Below are 19,405 nucleotides of genomic sequence, written 5' to 3' on the forward strand. Positions count from 1 at the left end.
AATTGATGCAAACCCTTGGCTAACTTTGTAAAGGAGGCTCAAACCATACTGAAAAAGGGCTGAAAGTGCCTCTTTTACCTCTCTAAATCAGTCTTTGAAAAACATTAGAACTCATTCTCAGGAATATTGAGTCTCAATCTTCATTATTTGAAAATGACTTTAAAGTGTTCATTCGAAAGGTGCTGTACCTAATAATAATAACCTCCTGCAATTTTATGAGCTGCATATCTTGGAGGCCTCTTTTCCTCCCACATATGCACATTTATTCATTTTAGGCCATATTTTACTTATTTCATGTTTTAGTTTTACCACTAAATAACGATTCAGTATTGTGTATACATATATCAAAGAAGATTTATAAGATACATTATTCATGTTCCACACGAAGCACTTGAGTCTTTAATTATAAAATAAGCCTTTTGAAAAACATAGCGTATTTGCCCTTCAGCTATGTCTACCGTGCAGAGGCATACAGGGAAAGCAGCAACATTGGAAAGTAGGTTGTAAAAACACTTCAGTAGCTGGGGAACCTAGATGTATACTGTGGGTCACATGGTGTTTGTTTCTACAATTTTAAATCATTCAGAATTGGCATCCCCATTTGTACTTTTCTAAGGGCATGTTTGCAGAGCACCAGCCATGTCTTCTTGGAAGTGTCTATGTGATTACAGCTTTGCCTCTTGTACCGCCACAGCCAGTTTGGTATGAAAGGTGTGCGTTGCATCTTAGCTGTCTGAAGGATGAAGGCAAAGGGAGTCAATTCTGGGAAGAAAGAACACATAGCAAAATATGGATTGTAGCTATGGCAACAACTTTAAAGTTATTCGACATGGAAAAGTAAAAATGTACTGATGTGCGCATAAGAAGAGCCTTGTTGGAATGGTTTGAAGGACTGTCTAGTCCAGCATTCTGTTCTCACAGTAGCCAACCAAATCCCTATAGGAGTCTGCAGGCAGGATGTGAATGCAACAGTACTCTTCCCACTTGCTATTCCCAGTGAATGGTAGACAGTGACACAGTGCTGCTGACAAAACAAGAACAAAGAACTTCAAAGACTAACAATTATCCAAAACCCTGACAGGACTAATACTGTACAGAAAACAGTCCTTGATTTTGTATTCCCCAAAGAGGTTTCTGTTTTCCTGCCTTGTTTGCAGGGCACTATATAATTTCCATATGTTGGGCTTACGTTATTGTTTCAAGGTGGCCAAGGGAGGTGTGTTTCCCTCCCCACTTTCATTCATTAAAACAGTTCTCTGTTAAGTATTTATCATTCTGCAGTCTCTCCAGCTACCTGTACTTCCTGGTCTAAAAAAGACCCATAGGTAGAGGATGCCTTCCCCTTTGATGAAGAAAGGTGAGGAGGGTGGTTATCAAATGCTTGAAACTGGTGCACTCCCTGATTTTGTTTGGAAGAAAAGTCATTTTCCTTAAAAAGAACTCAGTCTCCTTAGCTTTCTGACATTACAGGAAAGTCTATCAGAAGACACCTAGAATTTTCCAGAAGTGGAGACACTTAGGAAAGCGTAGACCACCAGAGAGGAGAATTGTAGAATGAAAAGGAGACACTTAAACATCACAAAAAAATCTCAGCCACTTCAAAAGCCTTCAGAATTTCAGTGAAATGTTCTAGACCCATTGATAATTTGCAAATACAATTCATTTTCTCATTAAATGGTGGTTTTAAAAATCAGATTTTATTGACACAGCACTAGTAATGAGATTGCCAATGCTGTGCTTAAGAGCTGGACTACGCAAGGAACAGAATAAGTGTAAAATCTGCATATGAAAAAGAGAACCGCACCAATTTTAACCATAGGTGCTCTTCTGCCGACTGTACTGAAATTGCCCGCCAGACCAGAGTGGAAGCTTCTGACTCCAGGTCCTACCACAAGACTCCACCTACTAGTGACCCACTGACTGAATGGTTCAAAAACTAGGCTTTTGGCAGGCAATCCCACCCTGCAATGTAACCAGTCGGAGTGGCCCCACACATCCTGGCTGCCCGGGTGATGGTGACTGACCTTTGAGAGGCCACAATCACCACCCAGCCAGTATGGGATTAGAGGCCAATTTGCCATGAAAAGTGAGGAACCTCACTGCAAGAGAGGGGAGAGAGAGAGAGAGAGAGAGAGAGAGAGAGAGAGAGAGAGAGAGAGAGAGAAGGAATACATTCAAACCCATGGTCCATATTAAGAAGCTCTGTTGATATTATAAATGAGAAAGAAAACAGGTAGGCTACATAAAAATAAAGTAAAATGGTTTATTCTCTAATTAAACTGAAGAGGAATCTCAAAGAGGATTCCCCATTCCAGTGTGGCCATGTGGTGCTAAGGTCCCCTTCTAGCATAGGTGCCGGGGCTAAGGGCCTCTGGGTGCCATAGCTCCCTCAACATTTTAAAGGAGGGGCTAGGTACACACAAGGTGCAGCACAGCTACATGTGCATGGTGTGGGGTATGCATGTGCTACATCATCATGCCCCCCGGTATACACACACTATGTCACCATGCCCCGCTATGTGAGCGAGTGACATGAGTATGCTGGAGGCATGATGCCGCAGCACACACATGCTGGGGGACGTGATGACATAGTGCGCACCTCCCCCAGTGTGTGCGTATGACCTGGTGATGGCGCGCGGCCCTGGGTCACACTTCAAAGGCAGTGTTTTGACAATCGTAACACATTCTGTACAACAGCACATCATATCCAACATGTACACAGAGGGAAATGGCCTGCTGTTACCTTTCAACCACCCAGAAAGTAAAAGAGTCTTCCAAACTATTTCTGGAAAAACAGAGCCATGAGGAGAGAATTACTGCTCAGCACACAGAGGATGTTTGAAATACGACAGCTAGGTTGCTGTTTAATGAGGAGGCTAGGACATTGCATCAGGTAATTGTGAAAAGGGGCATTTTGTTCTACACAACAGTATCTTCCATGCTTTCTCCTTATCAAATTATATGGAGGGCTTAGTATGACAAACACATAAGAAATGGGTTTCATATGTTAATTGTGTCAAGCATACTGAGATCACAAAGAACACTAAACAAAAGAATTGCTTAAAAAAAAGTTGGGATTTTGCTTTAATGGCAAAGTGGACATACTATATGAGAAAAATAAAAGACAGCAACAAGATACTTTTGTGTTAAGTTGGGAACCATTTTTTGGACATTGCATAAAAGCATATTGCTTTTCCAATCAAAAGGTGGCCTTGGAATATTTTAAGATTTTATATGGTACAGATGCTTTAAGGTAAATAGCATAAATAATTGACTTTATTTATACTTTTGATTTTTGTATGTCTGTGGTTTTTGTGTCTTTCCCCCTTTTATTCTGGTATTGTCAAAATAATATAATAAACGAAACAACAGGTGGAAACAAACCAGAATCAATAAGCAGTAACTAGAACATCTGCAATATATATACACACACAAAACAGCAGAGGAGCAGAGGAGCAATGAGAGAGACAAAGTGATGGTGGATAAATGAAAATGACTTGTTTATCTTTAGGACAAGGACAAGCACCATGCATACTAGAAAGTGGCTTCAGACATAGTTATGTGAAGGTAAAAACAACAAAGAGACTTGCCGCTTCATAACGACTAACAGATTAATTGTTGCATTACAGTATATGCCACAATAAATCTGTTAAAGTGCTACCAGACTCTTTGCTATTTCTGGTGCAACACACGCAATTATCCACCCTGAATTATGCACTCAAGTGTTCTGAAAGCAGCTTCAAACATTGTGCATCAGTCTGAAGCTTCCCACAGAGCACAGGCAGCAAGCATGGAAGACACACCCTGTAATATATGAAAGGTCACAAACTTCCACTCTTCAGGACAGGAGAAACTGCATATTGTTGGCTGCAAAAGAGGAATAAAACGAAGCAACTTTGGAGGGAAAGAGAAAGCAGAGGTCTGAGAAAAGGAGGGTGGAATCTTGGAAATGGAGTGGAAGTCAGGGAATTCCTAGCAAGTGTCCTGTGCTTTTAAACAAGTCCATTAAAGGATGAAATTGTACCGCCAATGTACCAAAACCTGTTCTCTAATTCCTTGAGAGTTTTATTCCGTCACAAAAGAGGTTTCTATTTTTCTTTGTCATTTGTGGGACACTTTAGGATTTATTTATTTTTAAAAGAATTTCTTTAAAATTTTGATGGGTGTGGGATTCAACTTAGTTTACCTCACTGTGTTTGTGGGCTTTTCTTATTCTTCCCATAAAACATCCCCCCCCCCCATAAAACACTTCTTCATAATTTGAAAAGCCCTGCGGGAATTCTTCTATATGTATTTTTTGTTTAAATATTGTTATTTTTTAAAAAATCCCTCTCTTCAACTAAAAAGGTTCCCATAGTATAGCAATTTACATATCACTACAAATACGCGGGGGACGCGGGTGGCGCTGTGGGTAAAAGCCTCAGTGCCTAGGGCTTGCCGATCGAAAGGTCGGCGGTTTGAATCCCCGCGGCAGGGTGCGCTCCCGTTGTTCGGTCCCAGCGCCTGCCAACCTAGCAGTTCGAAAGCACTCCCGGGTGCAAGTAGATAAATAGAGACCGCTTACTAGTGGGAAGGTAAACGGCGTTTCCGTGTGCGGCTCTGGCTCGCCAGAGCAGTGATGTCACGCTGGCCACGTGACCCGGAAGTGTCTCCGGACAGCGCTGGCCCCCGGCCTCTTGAGTGAGATGGGCGCACAACCCTAGAGTCTGTCAAGACTGGCCCGTACGGGCAGGGGTACCTTTACCTTTACCTTTTTTACAAATAAGCAGACATTACTTCGTGACACCTTCCCATGTGCCTTAATTGAAGTGAAGGAAGCCAGAGAGGGTGGGTACTGAAGATCTGAGATCGACGCACTCATCAATTTTGTTTTAAAGGAAAGTATTTCCTTTCACCATTTTTTTTAAAAAATATAAATAAAAAGACAAAGCCTTTCCGCAGTGAATTCTTTAAAAGAGTTTAAGAAGAAGAAGAAGAATTTTTTTAAAAAACAGAGTGCTAGTAAAAATACGAGTCAAGATAGCCAAGGGGAGAATGGCAGAGCCAAAGGCAAAAGTTACCAACCATTTGCCCATGCAGTTTGGAAGTGAAAGGAAAGGGTGGTGTAGAATAGAAGATACCAAGAGACAGCTATGCAGGAGTAAAGTTAAGCAAGCTTGAAAGTGGAAGCTAAATAGCCCGTGTTTCTCCAGTCTCTGCAATGCAGGAGATCTGTCTCTGCACCAAAACAGGTAAGTTGCAGCAACACAAAAGAATAGGCTTGGATAGTTCCACACAACACTTTCCAGTATATAAGAGAACGCCTCTCCCTCACTGTTTTTTCTATGCTTGCACATACATAGATATGACTCTTTGAAACATGGAGAAATTTATTCTTTAACAAAGGGGTGCAAAGACTAAAAATGGCAAGAGCATCATTAGCAGCATTGTTGGGCTACTCGGAACACATCATATTGAGGAGTAAAACTTGTATATCTTTTATTTAAAAATCTGCATAAATAATTAAACATGGCTTCTGGTATAAGTTGGCCTAAATAAAGGATTTGAATGTGTTTCACCACTTACTAATCAAGCTGAGTCTTCATTCCCCTTGATGAATACAATCTCATGCACCCAGCTAAATGATACACTGTGCTTATGTAGCCATGTTTTGATTAGGCACAGATGCATTTAATTAGCAGTTTGTTTGATCAATTAGAAAATGAACCCTAAAGTCACCTACTTGCGTAGATCTGCTTTGAACAAGAATTTTAATCTTAGTGATGACTCCTAAAGAAATGAAGGGGAAAGAATATAATTAAACCATTAGCACATGGGGGGAAAGCCTTTGCTAGGTGCGAAGCAAGGAAAGCAAAAAAGCTTTAAATGCTAAACATATAGATTTCCAAACAAAGCAGAGAGTCAAGTGGCTCATGGGGTGCGCAATGGGATATGAAGCTCTAAACTGAACCCCCATCATTAGTTCTTTGAATATTCTCTCAATCAGTAATGACCGACTGTGAAATTTTCACAAGTGCTGGGAATTGATTTTCTCTCCTCCTACTGAAATCAATGGTGAAATTCCCATTGACTTCACCACTGGAGCAGAGTTAGATCAATATTTGAGTGCTCTTGAAAATACCATCTGACGTAAACATCATTATTATGTGGCTACAGAATTTATGGTGTTGCACCTTCACTTTTCATGGGTATTTGAATTATAAATAAGTTCCAGATTACACCAAATTGTTGTTATATTTATATATGTAGGACTTTACATAGTACCAGTATGACAGATGCCAGTCCTAAGATGCACACAATATAAAATAGACTCACTGAAACGAGACATAGGAGAGACTTGGAGGCATGGGTAGACAGGAGAAGAATGAGTGATTACTTAATTTCCAAGTACTTTAACTTAGTTACAATAGCAACTGGGAGCATGGAGACCCCCTATTCTCATCACAGAGCTACAATTTCCAGAATGGTTTAACACTCAAACCTGCTTCCCAGGAGATTCTGAAGATTGTAGCTCTCTCAGGGTAATACAATCATGCCGACAACACTCAACACCCTTAAAAACTACAGTTCCAAGAATTCTTTAGGGGAAGCCATGACTGTTTACAGCGATACGATACTGCTTTAAATATATAGTGCACATGGGGCCTTAGTTTGTACCAGAATTCACCATGATCAAGTTCCTTAAGTATCCTTAGTCACTTATTGGAATTCTCGCCTCAAGGAGGCTCACCTGGTACTACTAACTTCATTAATATATTTTCAGCACTAGGCGAAAAACATTTTACTCAAGTTCCCATACCTATTAACATCTGAGGAGATTTTTTTTTTTACCCCATAATTTTGTAATTGTTTGTATAGAGTTGTATTACTATTCTGCCATTTTAGCATTCAAGACAATGTGTAGTGAATTATTGTATTAAATGACAAAATATTTATCCTACAGTATGCAGGATTTAACTATAGAAGGAATCCCCCCCCCCTCTGTAGTGCCTTCATGAGTTAAGTCCTCTTATTTTCTTCTTCTTCTTTCCTCTGTAATTTGGGCTCTGGTGTGATTATCAATTTATAACAGTAAAACCAAAGTGTGGCAAGATTAAATCAGCTGTGCAGATACACACAAGTATTTTGTTGCAAAGCTGAGAATGAACCAGCTGGGCCCCGTTAGAAAACCATTAAAAAATCATTTCTACCTGGACACTCTTTTCTGAGGTGATGCTCACTTTTTCTTTGATAGCATTTAAGACCAGTATAGCTCCTCTTTCTCAACAAACTTTCTGCAACCCTGAAACCTTGATGCTACTAAGTTTTTTGTTGGGCTTTTTCCCCCCCCTCGAGGAGGACAAATGTAATATTCCATACTGTTTGCCTGCACTGTTGGAGCATTTTATTAAACTGGTGTTTTTATTTTCCCTGAACGTCAAACTGGCAGCCTCTAAAATTCCCTACTCACAGGCTGTCTGCAAAAAGTGCCCTTTACTGTCGACAAAGGTGTGTCTAGAATAAGCACTTTTTCACCCTCTGTTGGGAATGGTTTCCTGCTGCCAAGTTGAGGGAGCAGATGTACTTGGATCACAGATAAAAATGTGGACAGAAGAGGAAATTCTATTTTAATGGAGGAATATACAGTAGTTAAGGTATAGAATATTATGTATTTATTGATTCAGTTTATATCCACCGTTCATCCTGAAGGAGCCCAGGGTAGAAAATGCAATGACAACAACAACAACAACAACAACAACAACAACAACAACAACAACAACAACAATTCAAAACATTCTAGAAATAGTTTGAAACATTCTTTCAGGGTTGCCAAGCACAGCATCTTTTGGCCATTAAATGCCTGGTTAAACAGGGATGTTCTTACCTTCTCCTGAAAGTCAATAATGAGGGAATTCCACAACAGGGAAGCACCACTGAAAAGGCCCTGTCATGGGTCAATTATTGGTAGGGGCACCAAAAATGCCTCACCTGATTATTTTAGGATTCAAGAAGGTTGATACAGAGGAAGGACCTAATTTGATATATTTCTGTCATAAGCCATTTAGTGTTTTATATGGTAATACTACCACCTTGAATTAGGCCTAGTAGCTCACTGGCAGCCAGCGCAGTGCTTTAAAGACCAGCAAAACATGGTCCCATTGGGCTGCCCCACTTACTAGCCTAGCATCCACATTTATAGCAGCAGTCTTCAAGGACAGCCCCCCATATAGCAAACTTCAGTAGTCCAGGACTGTTTTGGAAGGGATATTTTATTAATAGGTTTGAATGATATTGTGAATGGTTCCAGGGCTGAGGCTGGGAATGTTAAAGGCTGAGGCTGGTGAGCACCCATAAAATGCATGTGCTCAGCCTTTGGGGCCTTTTCAGAAGATAACAGAGTTGTTCTGCCTAAGTTTCTGTAATTGCAGATAGTATTAATTTTCTGGCCAGGCCTAGTATAAAAACTTTCTCTCCATGCTCCAGGTTCTGAAGTGTTGTAAACCAAGATTTTGGCACAGCTACCCATGACCCCAGCCTTGTAGACCACTACTATTAATTAGAAAGACAGAGTACATTGTATCGCAGCGCCCTTCACCTTTAAGCTAAAGCATTAATATTGGCTACAATCCAGTGCACTCCAATCCCACTGAGCACAATAGAACTTATTTATAAGCAGACATGTATAGGATATTAAGATTTCACTGTTAGTAGAGCTCAAGTCCCCTGAAGCCTGTCATCAGTTATTCTGGGACAAAATTACTGGCCTGATTTCAGAGCCTGGTCTCCTAGGCCATCAATGCAGATGCTGCAAAATGCCCAGATATGAACCAAATATATTTGTCCATGAACCAAATATATTTGGAAGGGTTTTTATAAGTAGAAATGTTTATCTATGGGAGAGATATTGGGGGACTTGGCTATAAATAGATGCCATGATTCCTACTGCATTTTTGCTCTTATAAATTTGCTCTGTCATCTCAATGACAATCCAAAGATGTACCCGCAGGTCTGAGGAATTATTATGGATTTGGACTGAATGCAAAGGAGGATGCAGGATAAATCGACATGTTAAATTGTTTCTGAAAGCTGCAACCACTAAATCAAATACTAGGTTGCTAAGGGAGATATGTTTTTCTATTGTTCACTAACCTGTAGCAAGTAAATAAGATAATAAAGAGGAAAGGGAAGCCTTAGCCACAGATGGCCTAGCAATTAAGTAGAGTGAGGTGGCTGCCTTGGACAGCTGATTTTGGGTGTCATGAAAGGGAGCAATTTACGATTATTAAATTTTTACTGCCAGGAAGTGGTAGAGACAAGAGATTTTCTTTATCGGGTGTCAAAATAAGTTGACTGGTCTTAATAACAGGGAATTTGATGTGGAGGGGGCATTTTCTGTTCTGTCTCAGCCAGCAACTTTTACTGGGCCAGTCTTCATCTTAGCAGATGTGTAACATGATTAGAGTGGTGAATGTTTAATGCAAATCAAATATGTACATAAAAAGTAGCCTTTGCACGTATCAAAACAATCCAAAAGAATTTCCTCCTTTATAGTTGGAAACTTTATTGTTAGAAATTTACAATATAGTCTTATAAGGTTACTGGCTGTTCAACAGCATAAAAATAAAATTGCATTTCTTTGTATGTCATTGTTGTAAATGGAGCGTGTTGCTATTGTTGCTTAAATGAGTCAGTGAAATTATTGTGCTGGACAGGGGTTTGAGAAGTGGCTTTTCATTGCAGGATTCTTTTTCAGTTTCTCTTTCAATTTCAGATATACAATTCAACTGATTGTTTCCCCCCCTCATCTGCTAATGATAAAAAGATCTGCACTGATCAAAATTTGCCTCTTTATATCTTTTTGATGTGCAAGTACGTTGCGTGTTTGCTCATCTTAGCATTTGTAGAGGCACAATTGAGAGTTGTTATTACTATTTTTAAGGAAGGAAAACCTGGAATCAAACTTCTTACCTGCATATAACTGTCTAGCGGTGTTTTATCTGCGCATTCCATAGCCAGCCTGCAGCTGTTGATCCTGTTGGAAGTAGGTCAGAGGAGTAACCCTTTGACTCAAAAATGCCAGTCATGTTCATTCCTCAGATATGACTCATGATCCCTGGAAGCAAATTCGACAAGCAAACCGAGGTAGAAGATGTTAGAGTTACAGGATGATTTTGGGGAATGAACATTTTAACTGAATAAACACTGTGATAAATTGGGGCATCATTTGATTGCAGATTAATCATCTTAATTAATCAAAGCTAGCCATCTTGAGATGCATATGGAGTAGACAGCAGGAGAAAGAGCATATGTCCTGTGTGGGTTGCTGTAGCAAGTCAGGGTAGAACAAAAGGGGAACCAACACAAGCTTTTGTGCCTAATGATGTTTTCTTGCAGAGTGACCCCAAGTAATGCAAAGTGTTCTTTTTGCCTGTGTTTTTGCTGACCATGCTCTCCCCAGCATATCAACTCCAAAAAGTCCTGGGATATGTATATTCCTAGGAACCTGAAATCTCTATGAACAGACAAGCACCCTGCAAAACTACACATTCACAGGCATGCTGATAAGTTTGATTTACATTCTGAGGGCAAGCAGAATCTCTTGGGGAAATGATAATTCATAATTCACCTGAGCATTAAGGGCCAGATAATTAAGAAATTTAAGAAGATCACCACTTTCTCCACAAGCTTAGATTATTTGATAGCCCCCTTTTCAGGATATTTACAATGAGTGGAAGATTGACCCCTGACTTGGAACAGCTCCAGCCAAACTCCACATAGGCGTAATGTAAAGATAAGAGTTTTATAATTCCAGTCTCAAGCTGCTTCTTAGATTCTGACTCAATTGAGATCTTATACAGAGAAATTAGGTATGAGCCTTGAAACTTAAAGGAATGACACCCTTTAAAAGGTAAAGGTAAAGGACCCCTGACCTTAAGTCCAGTCGTGAATGACTCTGGGGTTGCAGCGCTCATCTCACTTTACAGGCCGAGGGAGCCGGCGTTTATCCGCAGACAATTTTTCCGGGTCATGTCGCCAGCATGACTAAGCCGCTTCTGGTGAAACCAGAGCAGTGCAAGGAAACACCATTTACCTTCCCGCCGGAGTGGTACCTATTTATCTATTTGCACTTTGACGTGCTTTCGAACAGCTAGGTTGGCAAGAGATGGGGCTGAGCAACAGGAGCTCACCCCGTTGCGGGGATTCGAACTGTCAACCTTCTGATCGGCAAGCCCAAGAGGCTCAGTGGTTTAGACCACAGCACCACCTGTGTCCCTTTAATGACACCCTTAGCCACTGTTAAACTAGTATTTGGCAGGTAGGACCCTCAGTGCAGACTGACTGAAGATCCACCTATATCCAAAGCCACCAAGCATGAAATCTCTTGAAGAATTGCCATGCAATATACACAAATCTCCACAGTCTTCTGGCACAGCTCCACTAGTCCTGCCAGGAAAATATTGAAGAATGATAAAGTGCCAGACTGCAGGCTAAGATGCTATTTCTTTACATTGATCAGGGAAGACATGAAACTGCATAATGTATATGACAACAGTGTCTCATACCGAATGCAAACGAACTGTGAAAAAGACTGTGAATTAAAAGTGGAGACACCATATGTACTTTTCTTTGTTTATTTGTTTGTTACACGAGAAAATCGTTGGTAAAAGCCAATTTAAAAGAAAATAACCCAATATAGGCAGGAGACCTGGTAAGAAGATAAAAATGACTCATTCCATGCCTGGAACTTGTTAGTCCAAGTTGGCTGCTACTTAGAAGTTCTTTATCATTCAAAACACCCTCCCGCTGTCTCTGGGCCTGCTTCCTAACTTTCCTTGGGAACTTTGATTCGTGAGCATCTTCCTACTCATTGAATTAATGTACTTATAAACCAGGGTTGCCGTATTTCAGAAAGTGAAAATCCGGATGCAAAAGTTGTTGAGCTTTCTTTGCAAAATCTTAAAATATTGACGTTTTTGAGCTAGTTTTAAAGGAAATTTGCCAAAATCTAGACTTCTAACATGGGTTGCCATACGTCTGGATTTTCCTGGACATTTCAGCGATTTCTGCCCAGACACTGTTTCCAACTGCCATATTCCATCTACGTCTGGGAAATTCAGGACGTATGTCTGTCCTATTATAAACTACATTTACCTTGTGCCTCCTTGTCAACTGTTAGTTGAGCTCATCTTCACTCTTTAGCCCTTGTGAGTTTTATGTTATGACCTGTTAGGACAGGGCAAAGAACAAGAAAGGGTAGAAGGAAGAGAGCATGCAAAAATTGCTTTTGCAAACTACAATTGATGCTACAGGAAATGGAGATGCTGTGCAATTCTTCTTACAACTGATCTGAAAATGACTCATGCTCTAGGTTTCAGTTCCCATAACTTCTTTTGGGGCTTTTTGGGTCGCTAATATTGTTAGACCTGACTCTCCCAGGAAACTCAAGCCCCACTATTTTATTGACAAAATATTTGAGGGTTGGGGGTTGGGGTTCTGCTTGCTCACCCCTTGTGATGTAATTTTCTCCAGAACAGATGATAAGATTGATTTTAACATGTTATTCTAGTTTCATCAACATGACACCCACAAAATATCTCAATAAATATCCCTTCAAAAATCCACAGTGAATTAGAGACCGTTGGCTCACCCTCTCCTATGATGAACATGGCTCCTTAAACATGGCCACATTTCATTGGATGCTAGAAGTGGGCACACACTCTTCTGTTTTGAGTGGTGCAATGGCCATACTGTGTTATGTCACAGTCCCACAGAACAACAGCAACAATGTAGTGCTATGCCATGCCCCATGACACTCAGTTTGTAACTGCAGCCTACAGCACTCTTTCCACATTCCAAATATGCCTCTTGCCCAAAATGCTTGATGACTCTGGTGTATATTATATCCAGTGCTATTTTTTTTTTTTAAAGAGGTGCCAGAATTCATCATGAACACCTCCCTTGTTCTTTTAGAATGGCAGTGGCGCCCACCTGAGAGGTACCAAAACTGAGTTCTGGTGAGTCCACCTGGGGAAAAGCCCTGATTATATCCCATATTCTGTGACTTTGGTAACATTCTGTGGCTTTGGTAATGTTAATGTTTTGTAAATAATACCCATTGCCAGTTTTTAATCTGAAAACAATTCATATTGTCTTATAGCTTTTAATATTTCCTCATAAACCATGCAAAATATCACCCAACTGCTTTTCTTTTTCTTTTTGCATATATTGGTATGTGAAAAGGGAAGCCCTTACCCCAGCAGTGCACCTTCTGGTATTTAAAACAATCTCTCACAGCAGGACGCAATAGCACTTGAAATGATTAAAACGAGCACTAAAATGTCATTATAGACTAATGAAATCCTGTCATCAAGCAACACAGGCAGGGCACTTCTGTCAGACTCTAGAAGTTGCAATAAAAATGAAGAAAGTGAAGTTGAAGTTTTGGAAAAGGGAAGGGAACTAGGGGGACTAAGATCAACAATATTTCCCCTTCCCTTCCCTTCCTCCTACTCCCACCCCCATCTACTAACACAGAATGAGCTGCTTTGTCTGAAAGAATATGTTGTCCAGCATAGTGCCCCCGAAGCAACATATTTATGGGATCCTATTCTATCTGTTCCGGAAGAAGTTTCACTCAACTTAAAGGTACTCTGCTACTTATGGATCCATTACTGACCCTTGCTTAGTTTCCCTTTATGGACAGAAATAACATGGTTTTAGTCGCCTATGCCCTGGAAATCTCTAGGTTGCCAGATTATTAACTGGGACCAGAAGATCTGAGCATTTTACACAGATTCTAGCCCAAGTGCACTGGCTGCCAATTACTTTCTGGGCTCAATTCAAAGTGCTAGTTGTGACCTCTGAAGCCGCAGGACCCCAGGACCCAAAATACTGCCTTTCCACACATGAATCAGCCTAGACACTGCAGTCATCATCAAAGGCTTCTACTTTATGCTTCTGCTGAAGCATAAAGATGGCAATAGCTCAAGAATGAAATCATAGGTTTCATGTTTTAGTTATTGGATTGTTCCTGGAAAAAAATATCCTCATGAGCATATGTGTGAGCATATTGCACAAGTGAATGACTTCCATTTCAAACCTGTAATCTGCAGAACCAGACAGCTTCTACTCTCTTGTTAAAAAAGCAAGCAGTTCAGTTGCATAACATATCCTTGCAGCTTCATAGAATACAGCATATAACTCACATGAGCAATCTTTTGCCTGGAAAATGTGCAGTGAATAGGGATGGAAGGAGCTGTCCATTTTGGTTCCCTCAGTTTCTCATTTTTTCCTATCTTAAGTTCAGTTTTCCACATTTCTGCAGCAATTTGCTCTTTTTATTTTTTAAAAAAACATGAAAATCCATCAGCATTTGGCAAATATACATATTTTTGCAAGTGATTTATCCTACTATAATGCACGTTTTATGTTATTTTCAACTAATATACTCATTTTTATGCATACGTTCCCAAGCAGATGCATTTGTGCTGACACTGGTTCATTGGGGAGCTATATCTCAAAATTCAGATATGTGTGCATTTCAAAGGATGCTGGTGTTTTGGTTCTCATGTGGTTTTGGAAAGTGTAAATTTTACGGATTCCCCTTTAACTGCAAACTGCATCTAATTTCTCTCCCATTTCTAACTATGAGCAAGCCTGATGAATTCTGCTTGCTTCCCTGTTATGGCAGATAAAATGAATTTGCCACGGCACAACTGCAATTAGTGAAATGCATGTGTCTGTGTTATTTCTGGAGGGGTAATAATTCCGTGTTGAACTCTGAGCTCATAAATTGCTTGTCACTGTCACATAATGACAGGAAACTTTGGCGTCCCTAATTCTGCCCACCACAAAATCTCCCTCCTTCCTTCTTTCTCAGCTGTTCTGCCAGAACAAATGAGAATTCAAACAATGATGATTGGTTTCCATTGGTACGGAGCTATCCTCTGGAACATTGAGGGAAGTGATAGTTCAAGGCTGCTCCTTTTCCTCTTTTCATCATTGCCTAGTGTTGTTTTACTTTGCTCATTGCAGAGAGAAACAGATTATCCAGTGTGTGGGCTGGCAACAGCCAGCAGGCTTTCTCATTTTTCCTGCAGTACAACCCAGTGGGGATTTCCAGCAATTTGAAACGTGTATGCATTCTGGCTGATCTGTCGTCATCGCCACCATTGCCCGCAGTGCATACCCATAAATTCCCAAGGCAGACATGCCATTACACACAATATGATTTGTACTGCAGCAGCAGCTGGTGAGATAGAGAGATCTTACAGGATGCTGCACAGGAGGAGAAATATTCCCGCACTGGATCAGTCCATTGGGCCATTAAACCTCATCCATTGCCTCTGGCAGTGGCCAATAGTGGAGGCTTCAAATGAAAACACCACAGAAAGTATTGGGCATATTGAAGAAGGTAAAAAAGGGGCTGCACTTGCTTGAACATGCCATTAACTATCAGCTTCCAAATTGCCATCCATTCACACATATGAACACATACGCACATGTAGAGGACACTTGGTGTGTGTCTGAATGTTGCACTCTCAGGAATGCTGGTTTGTACTATGCTTGAAGGTGCCACTGCAGTTTAAACTTGGTATGCAGACTGTACATAATAGGGCAATTTCACTGTACAGTAACATGTTCTAGAGCAGCCTTTCTCAACCTGTGGGTCCCTAGTTGTTGTTGTTGTGGTTCGAGGACCCGACCCCCGCGAAGTGAAATGAAGACACAAGGACAAGTGATATAAGGTTGATGGGCTAGAAAAGGCCACAACTTTATTGATTACAGCAATGAAAAGGTATTGGCTTAGGCATTGGATCGAAACAAGTGGGTTTATTCACCAGTAGGTGGAGCCTGTTGATGCTAATCCAACTATAGGCTCACCCCTGATGTCACCGAGGGTCGTGCCATGGCCTCCCACCAAGCAGGCATCGGACAGAATACACGACCGCCAGATTCCTTTAACGGAATACCCCTAAAAATTGAAGGCATAGGCGATGGCCACACCTAGCACTTCGACACACAACACATTATTCCAATGCCTAACCTACCCACCAATACCACAAAAGTTGTGACGATTGCTACGAGGTAGGCGAAAAAACCAAAAAGCCTAATGCCAAATGGAAAAACTCCTACCAGGCCCCCCGGGCAACCAGGGCGACCAACCTAAGGTCCATAGCAAGGCCAATGACCTAAGCCCTAACTAATAGGGAGTGGAGGGTGGGTGACTCGTGATGGGACGACGATGAGATGAGGAATGAGGCCAGGGAGAGGCTGGCACTGCAGCAAAAGGCTGCTGAACACGCCCCCTCCATGGCACCTGGTTGGGTGGCCACCAGGGGGGCGTGAGCGCCAGCCAGGTGAGCTGGAGGCAGGGGGCAACGCCCCCTGCTGGGCGGTGCTCGGGCTCCCGCCCACAACCACTCCCCTCTCTTTCAGGGAGGAGAGTCTTTGTGGTTCGAGGACCCGACCCCCGCGAAGTGAAATGAAGACACAAGGACAAGTGATATAAGGTTGATGGGCTAGAAAAGGCCACAACTTTATTGATTACAGCAATGAAAAGGTATTGGCTTAGGCATTGGATCGAAACAAGTGGGTTTATTCACCAGTAGGTGGAGCCTGTTGATGCTAATCCAACTATAGGCTCACCCCTGCTGTCACCGAGGGTCGTGCCATGGCCTCCCGCCAAGCAGGCATCGGACAGAATACACGACCGCCAGATTCCTTTAACGGAATACCCCTAAAAATTGAAGGCATAGGCGATGGCCACACCTAGCACTTCGACACACAACACATTATTCCAATGCCTAACCGCCACCCGAGCCAAAGGCTCGCCGCCAATACCCTCAAAGCTGCAACCAATCCCAGATGCTTCTGATGACACTAGCTAACCAAATGTCGTTCCCCAAATCCGATAGGTGGACACCGTCATTCCGGTATAAAGCTTGGTCGCCGATCCGGATATGGTCATGATAAATGACTTGGCCATACATAAAGCGCACCCAATGGGCTACCGCCCGGTTTACGAGTTTCCTGGTTCTTTCAATGGCCATACAGCTTTGCGCACCGCGCCAAACAGTTCTTTTCAGGAATGAGGCCAGGGAGAGGCTGGCACTGCAGCAAAAGGCTGCTGAACACGCCCCCTCCATGGCACCTGGTTGGGTGGCCACCAGGGGGGCGTGAGCGCCAGCCAGGTGAGCTGGAGGCAGGGGGCAACGCCCCCTGCTGGGCGGTGCTCGGGCTCCCGCCCACAACCACTCCCCTCTCTTTCAGGGAGGAGAGTCTTTGTTGAACTACAACTCCCATCACCACTAGCTAGCAAGGCCAGAGCTCAGGGATGATGGGAGAGCTAGGGACCCACAGGTTGAGAACGGCTGGTCTAGAGGATCACTCTCTGAATTATGTTAGACCACACCCATTTTATTCTATTCCTCATATTGTATGCAACACACCAGCCGTATATCACAGCCAACCAAATGATCGCATGGTGGGCTATAAAAGAGGAGACACATCAAGCAAAGCACTGAGAGACAATGCATGGCTAGAGAACTGTGAACAGTCTGGGTGTATTAGATTGATCAGGCTACTTCAGTGTTTCGTAGGTCAGTTTAAATTGAAGCCACCAGACAAGGGAGCTTGAACTTCACCAACAAAGACCAACTGCCTTCTTTTTACACCCTCGAGGTTATATAAAGTGTTGGGCACATTATAATTGGATGCTACTTGCTGAGCAAAGTGTTTATTTTCTTAGTAGGTGGGAGACAGTGGATTGCACCTTTTACGAGGCCTTTATGGTAATATTATTATAGATAATCGTGCAGGAGAAACCACTCAAATGCAGCAATTAATGTCCAATTTGCTTTTCAGCAGCCCAAGGCTGAACTGCTGTGGTTGTAATCCAGTTTAATGACTGCTTTAGGGGGAAAAAATGTCATCTGATAGATGTTTTGCTTTTATAATGGGCATCTTTGCAATCTTCCCAGTTGCCATCACTTAGCGCAACTAAATGAGCACATTAAAGGGAGGCAGAATGATGCACAACTATGGAAAACTGTAGCTGAGCTGAGGAGTTATTTTTAGCAAGGAGATACTGATCACTAGTGGTGAGAGCAAGAGTTGCCTTCAGGAAAGTTAGGATTTAGAATTCATTATTGCTTGTGAATTATAGACAACATCTTTAGCCCTTCAGAACTGAGATTATTTTCTGCATGTTGCCTTGATTTCTAAGGCTAGTAAAGGAGGATTACTTCTTTGGGACATTGGCCTACTAATCAACAGTAGTGAGCGCTCTCATTAAAGTGTACTGCTTCATAGCTAATTCCTTTCCTCCACTGATTTGATATTTTTGAGCATCCTTTATGCAGACAAAGGTTTAGACCAGAGACAAGCATGCTGATGAATGAATAGCCTTTTGCCAATAGTTTATGTGAGCACAGCTCAACTATTTTAGGTGGCACAAGCTCAAGCTTGCTTATACTGATAGCTCATAGACCTGGTGGGCTACAAAACTGCAACACTACAAAGCTCCAAATAGTCTGGGTTGTTCTGTGCTGGGCTGAGCAAGAGTAAGGCTCAACAAGAAGCTATTACCTGGACAGAACTATCAAGCAGATTGTCAAGCAGCAAAGGTAAACAAAGTACAGTGGTACCTCAGGTTACAGATGCTTCAGGTTACAGACGCTTCAGGTTACGGACTCCACTAACCCAGAAATAGTACCTCGGGTTAAGAACTTTGCTTCAGGATGAGAACAGAAATTGCGCGGCGGCAGCAGTGGAAGTCCCCATTAGCTAAAGTGGTACCTCAGGTTAAGAACAGTTTCAGGTTAAGAACGGACCTCCAGAACGAATTAAGTACTTAACCTGAGGTACCACTGTATCCATATCTACTACTATAGTGTTCAAAAATACAGTATGTTGCTACCACAGCTAACCCACAAATTGTTACTGACTATGTTGCCATCTTACCAATGAAACAAGATGAATGCATATGTCAACAGGAAACATATTGTTGCACAGGGACACTTGAAGATCCAAGAAGAATATCATTGTTCTGTTGATTGTGACTGTTGCCTAGCCAATCCAGCAATGTTGAACTCTCTGTCCATCAGCTGATGGTAATTAGGTGACTCCACCTCTGCATTCTGCAGGGATTGGCTGTGTAACCACATTCCCCATGGCAACTGCCAATCCAGCCAGATCTCTACCTGCCCCACACCTGTCAAGGCAGAAGGTTAAGGTAAACAGTCTCATGGGCCAAGCTGGAATCTGTGCTGTGCTGGATTTGGCCTATAGGCCAGAGCTACCCCACCCCTAGCATATAGAGAAGAGTTTTCATGATTCCTATATTGTATCACATAACACCAGAAGGCTAATGAAAGTGGACTAAAGAATATATTTGCCAATGTGGGTTGAGTTAAATGCATGG

At 41.9% G+C, this 19,405-nt stretch overlaps 1 protein-coding gene and 1 long non-coding RNA gene across 5 annotated transcripts in view; one reads left to right on the forward strand and one right to left on the reverse strand.

The window, feature by feature from the left end:
* LRRC4C (leucine rich repeat containing 4C) overlaps nucleotides 1–19,405 on the forward strand; it is a 625,819-nt gene that overhangs the window by 566,456 nt on the left and 39,958 nt on the right. The gene's annotated exons all lie outside the window — the stretch shown is intronic.
* Nucleotides 330–19,102, reverse strand: LOC128413587 (uncharacterized). The gene is made up of 5 exons (XR_008330375.1): nucleotides 18,946–19,102; nucleotides 12,133–12,204; nucleotides 9,949–10,093; nucleotides 5,723–5,769; nucleotides 330–762 (listed from the first exon to the last, which is right to left on the reverse strand). It is a non-coding gene; the product is annotated as an uncharacterized LOC128413587 (long non-coding RNA).

This window comes from Podarcis raffonei, chromosome 1, assembly GCF_027172205.1.
Source record: "Podarcis raffonei isolate rPodRaf1 chromosome 1, rPodRaf1.pri, whole genome shotgun sequence".
Classification (NCBI taxonomy): domain Eukaryota; kingdom Metazoa; phylum Chordata; class Lepidosauria; order Squamata; family Lacertidae; genus Podarcis; species Podarcis raffonei.